A 12147-nucleotide genomic window follows, 5' to 3' on the forward strand; every position below is an offset into this window, starting at 1 on the left:
CCTTGTACAATAACTATTTATTACCAACAATTTTGTATAAATGTTATTCATAACTAGCATAATGTTTTGGCTATTACGATGCAAATCAAGATTAAACTTTGACCAATGCATATATACATATTACAATTATGGGCACAGATACATTTAGACATTGAATTGATTATTAGAACAGTGCATATTTATTTTATTTACAGATCATCAAAGGCACAGGTAAATTAAACTGATTACAATTAAATTAAATCATTAAAAACAAGTAAACCTAAAAACAATTGAACTGATTACAATAAAACAAAGAACCTACAACTCAACTGGAAACTGAGCCTCATGCAAAACCTGCTGGATTTTCATTCTGACAAGTGAATTCTTTTCAAAAAAGGAGGTAGGGACCGCACTCAGAATATCGTTGTTTTTATTTTCAAGTTGTTATAGCGCACTGCTGTGCACACTGATGAAGGCCGGATGGCTGAAAACGTTTTGTGCGCTATAACAACTTGAAAATAAAAACAACGATATTCTGAGTGCGGTCCCTACCTCCTTTTTTGCAACTTAATTAATGTTGGACTACGCACCTGTCTGAGCGCAGTGGTTACCCCCTTTTTCTACTAAAAGTGAATTATTTTCACCATCAAGTGTGTCCAAAGCTGGCAGCAGGCTCAATAAAAAATTTTCATTGCTGTTTCCTGCTGGTAGGTAGTCAGGCGGGTGGTGGTGGTGGAGGAGGAGCCCTGCCCTGCGGTTATGTCCCCGTGTGCAGCAGGTGGTGGAGCAGCTATCTCCGCTGGTGGTGCAGAGCTGTTATGTCCCCGACGGACGATGGAGGTGCCAGGGACCTCCCTCTGTGGAGCAGGTGGTGGAGCAGCTATCTCCGCTGGTGGTGCAGAGCTGTTATGTCCCCGACGGACGATGGAGGTGCCAGGGACCTCCCTCTGTGCAGCAGGTGGTGGAGCAGCTATCTCCGCTGGTGGTGCAGAGCGGGGCAGTGTTGTGGATGGACCAGGGCCCTCCTCCTCACTGCTCAAACCTTGGGTCGTCTGGGTGACAGACGACAGAATATTTCAGTTTTGGAGATAAAACTAGAATAATTAAATTAAGTTTCCACTTTTTCCAGTTTTCCACAAAATGCCAAAGCTATATATATATATATAGTTTGCCATTTATGTAAACAAACCTGATTACATCAGTGGTATCTCACACACATTCTGTGAATGTTTAACAATAAAAACCTTGTGACTGGAAATGTTATCTATGTCCATCTGTGTTAAATCTCTGTACAGCTTTTGACTAGTTAATATATGATCAACTAGTATACTAGGCAAAGACACTAGGTTACAGTCTGACGGCCTTCTTATAAACAACAGCCAAGGTTGAGGAAGGAGATATGACATTCTGGTCTCTGATGATGAACTGAGCACTTTTCTGTGGGCATGGAAACAGAAATAAACTGTTCTATATTTTTATACAAATTGACTCGATCTGAATTCCTACAGCTTCACTGTTTGGCTCATTGGAATATTCCACAACAACCTTCATCTCCTACTCCCTGCTTGCACTGAAGTGATCAGGCCCTAAAGTCAATTATTACCTCTGACATATATGATGGAGGCAAGCAAGGAGTCCACAGTCTGCTGGCTCTCCATCTCCCTGAAATAGCTGCTGGTCTCCCTGTCTTGCAAGTGTGGCTCTAAAAAACTGAGAATGCTCAAATATTTCCATCTTTTTCTTTCTCCAGCTTCTGCTGCACTCTTCTTCTCTTTGTCAGCCTTTCTATCTTTTCTATATTAGGTCTGGAGTTGCCCTCATTAAAAACTGATTTGGAGTCTTTGGGTAAAGGAGTAACCTTAGCCTCCTTCCATCTCTTTGGACATAGTCCCACTTGTATACATCTATTAATAATATGACACTGGACTTGCTATGATCGTAGCAGTAATTCTCAATAATTTACTATCCAAGTTGTCTGTGCCAGCTAACTTGCTGTCAGGTAGAGCCTGGAGTAACCTTTCAATATCACTAACCTCAACCTGTTGAAAATCAAATGTACACCCTTTATCTTTCATTATGATATTCTTAATTATGTCATTTGATTTTGTATTGTTTGAGATGTGCATTCCCTGCCTGAGCTGAGATATCTTACTTGCTTAAAATGGTTGGCAATATCACATGGTTTGGTTAGGACAATTCCATATGACTCAACAAAAGGTGTACAGACATTGGATTTTCTACCCATAATTTGATTTAAAACATTCCATAGATTTTTACCATCATTTCTCACATCATATAACCATGGTTTAAAATATTCCCTTTTTCTCACCTTATTTAACTTTGTGACTTGATTACGTAAGGAACGGTACTTTTGTCTGTCATCTGCAGAACTGGAACACACTGATGCTTTTTTGGCTACAGTATGTCTCTCTCATTCATTAAAATTCATTAAAAGCTACTATCTATCCATGGGGCTGATTTGTTTCTGACATAAATAAGTCCAGTGCAACCTCTGGGTCATCCTCACAACATACCTCCTCCCAGTTTATACCCAACATTTCATTAATAAAACCTTCTACATTAAAACTCTTATATGACCGTGAGTGAAATTTCAGGGGAGCTCCCACAGACCGTAGTACAATATATACATACATGAAACACATATAACACTGTACATAACAGAATATTTTAAATAAAGTGCATGATGAGTGGTAACAGTGATTATCAAGTCCAGGTAAGTGCATGGTGCACGTGAGGGGACAGTCAATGAGCGTTTAACAGTCTGACTGCTTGGGGGAAAAAGCTGTTCTTAAATCTTTAACTCTTGGCATGTATGGACCGGTATCTCCTCCCTGAGGGAAGGAGCTGAAAGAGGTGATGTGCTGGGTGAGACTGGTCCTTGATGATACACTTGGAGCGGTGGAGGCAGCGGGAGGTGAAGACGGAGGTGATGTTTGATAGAGGAGTCCCGACAATCCTGCCTGCCGCCTTCACCACCCTCTGTAGAGCCTCTTGCTCTGCCTTTGTGCAGCTGGATAACCACACAGACTTCACACAGACTGTCTGTACAATACTGCTGTAGGCCTATAATACTTATGTAAATAAGTAAGGCAATTGAAATATATCTGCAGTACAGCTCAATACACACAATTGTTAAGGGGATGCAGACCAGAGAAAGACTTCCGTCTTGTTTACATCAGGGTCCCCCATTTTCAATTTATCATAAATGTACAGTTCCCTCCCCCTTGTATATATTTACTGTATGTCACAAATGTAACAGTACTGCATGGTCTGCATCCCCTTAACAATTGTGTGTATTGAGCTGTACTGCATTCTGCAATCTGTTAATAAAGTTTTCAATCAATCAATCAATAAATCAATAAATCAATCAATCAATCAATCAATCAATCAATCAATCAATCGGTCACTGTACCCATTCTGCAATCTGTTAATAAAGTTTTCAATCAATCAATCAATCAATCAATCAATCAATCAATCAATCGGTCAGGTCACGTGACCCAAATCATACGGCAATCTGTTAATAAAGTTTTCAATCAATCAATCAATCAATCCCGCAGTGCAACGTGCAACGTGACCCAAAATCACGTCACCATAAAGTTTTCAATCAATCAATCAATCAATCCCGCAGTGCAACGTGCAACGTGACCCAAAATCACGTCACCAAAATCAGCCAATGGAAGCGAGGGGTTGCTATGTGCGGGGCTTGTATGTGCGGGGCTTGTAAGCGCTGGTCTGAAGGTCTGCAGCTGGATACTATTGGTCTAACCACTAGTCTAACTAACTCCAATAGGGTCCAGCTGCAGACTCGGAGCCTCGGTCCAGATTGGTACTTCCGCCCTGCCACAGGACTATTAGTCCTGTGACAGGGCTATGCGCTGATTGGCGGAAAGTACGGAAGTATCTCGAAGTACGTCTGACGTATCTCGAATTACGTCTGACGTTTCTCTACGTTTAGCGAACATTAAACGTTGTATTCATAAAATAATATAAAATCAGCAGCATGGGGAGGGCCGGGGGGAGGGGAGGTACAGGTAGGTAGTAGAAGACATAGAGGTACAGGTCACATAATTATAGTACAGTGGAGAAGTAAAAATAGAATAAAAAGGCAGTGTAAACAATATACAATATTATTAACTCTAATAAGCCGTGGGTCTGCATTGTATAGAGCGGATCCCCCGGCCGTATTCAAGCGCTGGAGCGCTTTGCGATGGATCAAACTGTATTAATATAGTAGTTGGCTAGTTGCGCGCTTCTGGCCACCTCCCGCAGTGCGCGCATACACACATACTGTCTGTAGCTATACAGATACAGTACGTGCAAAATTAATTGTCAAGAGCCAATCGCACAGGTTGCCTCATCTCATCTGGCTCTGCTAATAGATCTAGAGTCTGAATATCATATATACTGTAGGCTGTAGCCTGCTGATGATCTCTCTCGAGTCAAATCCATTCTGAGAACGGAATGCAGTGCCCGCGACGAGGGTCTTGATTGATTGATTGATTGATTGATTGATTGATTGAAAATTGTATTAACAGATCATGCTGGACCTACAAAAGGCCTTTGACACTGTCAATCACTCCATTCTTGATTGAACATTTTATTAACAGATTGCAGAATGGGTACAGTACAGCTCAATACACACAATTGTTAAGGGGATGCAGACCAGAGAAATACTTTTGTCTTGTTTACATCAGGGTCCCCCATTTTCAATTCATCATAACATATGACATATACACGACATACAGATAGACAGTACTGCTACATCTATACATTTATGACATACCAGATTTGCAAATACAGTATTGTTTGTGATACAAAAAGAGTCCAGAAAAGAGAGTATATACATTTGACGTAGAAACTGTACATTGGAGGAGGTTGGGTAGGTGGGGGGGGAGGACTGTACATTGGAGGTGGTTGGGGTGGGGGGGGGGGGGGTCGGGTAGGAGGGGTGGGTGGGGGGGGGGGGACACTGTACAACTGTACAAGCAAAACTACATTGGAATATTGACAACCATACTTGGTCATTTACTGTACATTGGAGGGGGTTGGGTTACAACACAGGAGCAGAGTATAAACAACAGTACAGTACTGTTTCTCATTCCTGTACTGTTGTTTATACTCTGCTCCTGTGTTGTAACCCAACCCCCTCCAATGTACAGTAAATGACCAAGTATGGTTTTGTCAATATTCCAATGTACAGTTTTGCTTGTACAGTTGTACAGTGTCCCCCACCCCTCCTACCCGACCCCCCCCCCCAAGGCGAAAGTAGGGTGACCAGGTGTCCCCCTTTTGGTTGTACTGTCCCACCATTTGACCAAATGTCCTGCGTCCCTCATATTGAGAGGATGTCCCTCTTTTCGAAGCCAAAAAAAAAACATGCGTCTAAAAGCCCCTCCCTACAGACAGTAAACGTAGCAACCTGCCTCTTGTCCACACACATTGCTCTGATTGGTTATAGTACTTTAGCGCGCTGCTTGCCTGCTTGTGACGTGACTGAGACTGAGTCGTGACGCTACCTCATATCGCAGATCTGATTGGTTATAGTAATTTAGCGCACTGCTCTGCTCGTGAGAGTTGAACTTGTGACGCTACCTCATATCGCAAATCTGATTGGTAAAAAAAAACACAACAACATTACAAGCGAACTAGTTCAAGATGGAAAGCAGTAAAAAGAAACGGACCTGCAGTTACAACCAAGACTGGCAAACGACACATGACTGGGTGTCGTTTTGGTTCTGTGTTTTGTGTCATAGTTCGTTTTCAATTGCGCATGGAGGAGAATACGACTTGAAGCGCCACAGTGGACGTGAGTCTCACATGAAAGTGGCTCACCAAAAAGAAACATCCAGATCTATGGATACGTTTCTTTTTAAACCAAACAATGATAGCCAGACGGACAAGGTCACTGCAGCTGAGATAACAAGTGTCTATCACACAGTACAACACTCCCATTCATACTGTTTTCCCTAGTTCTGTGTTAACAGGGAATATCAAACACAAGACATTCCTGTCAAGTGATGACGTTTGAATATTTAAAACAGATGTTAGGTGGTATTTAATTTGTATTTATTTTGATTTAACCTTTAACCTTTGATTTAAATCTATTCAGTGAAGACCATGGCAGTTATTCTAATAAAAAAAATTACATTATCTATCTGTCCGACTTTGTCCCACTTTGTCCCACCAAAATCTTACTGTTGTCCCACTTTGTCCCACCAAAATCTTACTGTTGTCCCACTTTTGGACTTTTTGCATCTGGTCACCCTAGGCGAAAGTCTTTCTCTGGTCTGCATCCCCTTAACAATTGTGTGTATTGAGCTGTACTGTACTGTACCCATTCTGCAATCTGTTAATAAAATGTTCAATCAAGAATGGAGTGATTGACAGTGTCAAAGGCCTTTTGTAGGTCCAGCATGATCTGTTAATACAATTTTCAATCAATCAATCAATCAATCAATCAAACAATCAAGACCCTCGTCGCGGGCACTGCATTCCGTTCTCAGAATGGATTTGACTCGAGAGAGATCATCAGCAGGCTACAGTATATATGATATTCAGACTCTAGATCTATTTGCAGAGCCAGATGAGATGAGGCAACCTGTGCGATTGGCTCTTGACAATTAATTTTGCACGTACTGTATAGCTACAGACAGTATGTGTGTATGCGCGCACTGCGGGAGGTGGCCAGAAGCGCGCAACTAGCCAACTACTATATTAATACAGTTTGATCCATCGCAAAGCGCTCCAGCGCTTGAATACGGCCGGGGGATCCGCTCTATACAATGCAGACCCACGGCTTATTAGAGTTAATAATATTGTATATTGTTTACACTGCCTTTTTATTCTATTTTTACTTCTCCACTGTACTATAATTATGTGACCTGTACCTCTATGTCTTCTACTACCTGTACCTCCCCTCCCCCCGGCCCTCCCCATGCTGCTGATTTTATATTATTTTATGAATACAACGTTTAATGTTCGCTAAACGTAGAGAAACGTCAGACGTAATTCGAGATACGTCAGACGTACTTCGAGATACTTCCGTACTTTCCGCCAATCAGCGCATAGCCCTGTCACAGGACTAATAGTCCTGTGGCAGGGCGGAAGTACCAATCTGGACCGAGGCTCCGAGTCTGCAGCTGGACCCTACTCAACTAACTACCTTAGCTACCTAACCTACAAACACCTTCCTACAACCACACTGTTCACCATCCCTATAAACCTACATCTACATTATACTACATATCCCACTCTCTGACTCATGTATATTTCAACTTTCTATCTAACTTCCAACTCTGACCCTTTCCCTCAGACCCTATCACACACCCCCACATTCCTCAAACACCCCATCACCACCCTCGCCTTATCTCCCCCTCCCCCACTCAGTATTTCCGATATCCCCAACTCCCTAACCCCCATCTCCCTCAAACCTTCTGTGATACCCCGCCCGAATAAAGCACCCTATGCACCTCCCACCCCAGCCCCTCTACTCCCAAATGACTCACTGCTGCCTTCACTACCACCTGAACCTTTGCAGTCCTAGATGTAACCCCGAAAGCACTATTAATCACCTCAGCTATAAAAAACACAAGCGCCTTCTTCTCCACTAATATCCTACCAGCCATCTGCCTATCCACCTCACCGACCACTACCTCCCTCGCCTCCCGCCCCCTGGCCTCTCCACCTTGTCCCCCCTCTGCCCTCGCTGCCTGAGCATATGAGAGCCGACCTTCCACTCTCACCTTCTGGACATTCGTCTCCCTCCTCATGACCTCACAATCCCCAGAAGCCACATTATGCTCCCCACCACAGCTACAACACCTAGGTTTCACCTCCCTGCATTCCCCATACTCATGGTCCCCCCCACACCTCGCACACCTCCTACTTTCCCTACATCCCCGGGCCATATGGCCAAACCGCTGGCAGTTAAAGCACCGCATCGCCCTCGGCACATAAGCCCTCACCGAGTAGCTCACATACCCCAAATTCACTCTTCCAGGCAGCCCCTCCCCCTCAAACTCCAGTAATACTGCCTCACTAGGCTCCTTCTTCCCATCTCTAGTTATTTGCAACCTCCTTACTCTAACTAGCGTACCTCCCTTAAGGTTCTCCTTTAATTCTTCCTCACTCAAGCCCTTCGGCACCCCGGCTATCACCCCCTTACTTCCTGCCCCTCTCCGCTCCCCCACCCTACCCACCTCCACCACTGAACAATTCACTACCATCTTCAACCCTTTAGCCTTCTCAGCCTGCCCCTCACTCTTACATGAAACCAACAGGTTCCCATCAGGAAGGACCCTCGCATACCCTATACTCCCCAACTGCTTTTTTAGATCATCAGACAGCACCATCGGATTCAACTCTCTCATCATTTTCTGCTCTGCATCCCCAAACCGAACTACCACCACAATTTTCCTCACTTCTGCACTAACATTTCCGCTACCCTCACCTTCTGACCCACTCGAGCTATCTCCCCTACCCTTCTTCCTCTTTATCCCCTTCCCACTGTCTCTGCTCCTCTTCTCCACCTTATATACATTATCAATTACTTCGCGACAGCCATATTAGACACATCGCCATAATTTAAGATATAGTTTATGCATTCGCAAATATGAGAGCTCTGTCATTGAAGTGGGTGGTGGCACTAACAGTAGCGATTTTTATTGTTTTGTCATGACCAAACATAATCCCAACATAGATAGGAGGTGTACTGTATGTCAAATGTCGGTCATGTGGTGGAAGAGTTTAGTACAGTCACACAACAGAACACCAGTGTTTCTAGTAGATATGTTTATTAATATAAATAAACACCTCTGTCTGAACTGGTTCGACCAGCGCTTCTGCCGCGTCTCTCAGCGGAAAAGGGCGTGTGCTAGGGCGGTCACGTGGCCGTGTGGCCAATCAGAGAAACGCTGAACGAAAAGCTGAACACAAGTTGGTTGCCTTTAATATTCACGCTCCCGGCGTACGTCCTCCTCTTAGGCTCCCGCAGGCATAGATATCTATAGAACACTAGATAGCTTGCCCGCGCTGCCGGCCAATGGAGAGCGACATCACTGAACCGCCGCCATCTTGGGGCAGTCAGCCTTGAGTGAGAGTGAGTGAGCTGCACAGACAAAAATACTCATAACTCGCTGAAATATTGACGGATTTACAAACGGTTTGGTTTATTACAAGCATTATTAACGTGGCTATGATTCAAGCGGTTTGTAAAAAAAAAAAACATCTTTAAAAGATTTTTTTTTTATAAGTATGCAGTATCATAACTACATCTTTGATGTTTATAGCAAACCAAACCGTTTGTAAATCCGTCAATATTTCAGCGAGTTATGAGTATTTTTGTCTGTGCAGCTCACTCACTCTCACTCAAGGCTGACTGCCCCAAGATGGCGGCGGTTCAGTGACGCTGGTGACTCCGCCTTAAGCTATCTAGTGTTCTATAGATATCTATGCCCGCAGGTACATACACACCCCTATACCCCCACCCGCGACATCTGTTTACTGCGTGCTGCCATGATGAAATGAAAATAAGAAATGTTACATTCTAATCAAGATGTAAACCCGCAGAAAACACACTCTACATTATATTACTTTATATATAGGCGATGGCGGCAATTTCGAACGTTACTATAGCTACTGATATATTATTTTACATTAGCCATATTTGTATTTGTATTTATTGGTTTAAAATACAGAGACAGTGCATATTAAGGAACATTTGACTGTAAATATGCCAGTTTAGCCAAGTTGGCTAATTTTCAACTGTAGTCTCTGGGGCAGATGACATGAGCACAACAATAATTAAAACATAGTACAATAATTAAATATCACCAGTTGTTGTTACACACTCAAGCATAATTGTATTAATCAGCCCACATTACAGTTATATGTTGACAACACTTTATATTCAATATATATAATAGCATTTCAGGGGAGTGGCAGAGAGACAGCATTAGTCAGTGTTTCTGTTGTCTGTCGACTGAGTGAATATGGAAATGCAGTGAATATCATACCTCAAGCTGTTTACTCTGCATTTCTTAGCATTTACATTTCATACTGTAACCATTGATGTATTATAAAAGCTCTTATAATACATCCATGACTAACTTAAACGCTGTTCATACTGTATATCTTAGCACATTCTTACCTACCTTTACCGTTTATTCTATTTATATATCATACATAATATGCAAGTAAAATTACACTGCACTGCACCGCTTCTTTTGCACTTCTGGTTCAATGCTAAACTGGATTAAATGTCTTTTGTTGTTTCAGAACTTGTAGTCTAGATTAAACTGTATTGTCATTTGCACAATCTAAATATCAATCATGCCAGATACTACTCAATTAAGCCAAGAAAGAAGTTTGGTCAACAGTTTTAAATATACAAGGCAACCAATTGCATTCCACACATTTATTTTTATTATATTCTTTTACATTAGCCATATCACGGCAGTTGTTACACACTCAAGCATAATTGTATTAATCAGCCCACATTACAGTTATATGTTGACAACACTTTATATTCAATATATATAATAGCATTTCAGGGGAGTGGCAGAGAGACAGCATTAGTCAGTGTTTCTGTGGACTGTCCCATAACCTAGGATAAGTTACAAAAAATATTATTTGCATAGGCTAACGTTACATACTGTAACATTTACAGTATGTATGCATTCATATTTTTCTTGTGCTTCTATGGTCATAAATACACACATCTTAATGCTATCTATAAGACATTCATACATGCACAAAGTGAATATGGAAATGCAGTGAATATCATACCTCAAGCTGTTTACTCTGCATTTCTTAGCATTTACATTTTTCATACTGTAACCATTGATACTACTCAATTAAGCCAAGAAAGAAGTTTGGTCAACAGTACAAAATATACAAAGCAACCAATTGCATTCCACAATTTTTTTTATTATTATAGGCCTATAATATGTCCATGTAGAGGTCCAGTCTTCCACTCCTGTTGTTGGTAGTGCTAGGGCCTTTCTGTCACGACTGCTGCTCACCTCAGACTGGACACATGATGCACGTCATTATAGTGGTCATTTATCCTAGAAAACAAAACAGGGAGATAGAGAGTTATGGAGTTGCTCATGCACTCTACAACAACACACATCTTGTATCTCTTCTCATCTCTAACATTTCCATTCCACAGCATGCAAGCATCCTGCTTCAAGAAGTGAATTGATCATGTATGTGGTATAACATGTGTGTATGTGTGATTGTATTTTACTTCATTTATTTTTGAAGTATTCTACAATCTTGTATGTGATGTAACATGTGTGGTTATTCTATTCTGATTAACCTTTTACTGCCTGTAAAGCACTTTGTGATTTTAATCTGGAAAAGCACTATATAAATAAAATGTACCTTACATCAGGGTCCCCCATTTTCAATTCATATTGACATTTATGACATACACAACATACATGACATTTATGGCATTGGGACATACAGGTATTTAGTACTGATACATTTGTGACATAAACGGTATTCAAATATACAGTACTGTTACCCATAGATCCTGACAGAGTATATACATATGATGGGGAGGGGACTGTACATTAGGAGGGGGTGGGTGGGAGAGAAATATACATACGGTGGGGAGGAGACTGTACATTTCTACTAATAATATACAACCTACATATCTACTAATAATATACAAACTACATTACTACTAATAATAATCAACCTCACAACTCCAAATGACTGGGACACGTCTCTCATTAGAGTCAAGACCACGAGAGGAGAGCCAGACAGGTCTGTATCCACTGTGTTATTGTCTATATATTATATTATGTAACCTTACTGTACCTTATATGAAGACCAGTCTATCTAGTGTCATGTGTTATTGTCTATATATTATAACCTTACTGTACCTTATATGAAGACCAGTCTATCTAGTGTCATGTGTTATTGTCTATATATTATAATCTTACTGTACCTTATATGAAGACCAGTCTATCTAGTGTCATGTGTTATTGTCTATATATTATAATCTTACTGTACCTTATATGAAGACCAGTCTATCTCGTGTTGCTCACTTTAACAATAAATCTAATAAACAATGATAAACTAATGAACACCAATATAATAACTGCAAATAATTTGGTAAATATAACGTTAGGCGTA

The sequence above is a fragment of the Notolepis coatsorum genome (genome assembly GCF_963971535.1).
Source record: "Notolepis coatsorum genome assembly, chromosome: 20".
Classification (NCBI taxonomy): Eukaryota; Metazoa; Chordata; class Actinopteri; order Aulopiformes; family Paralepididae; genus Notolepis; species Notolepis coatsorum.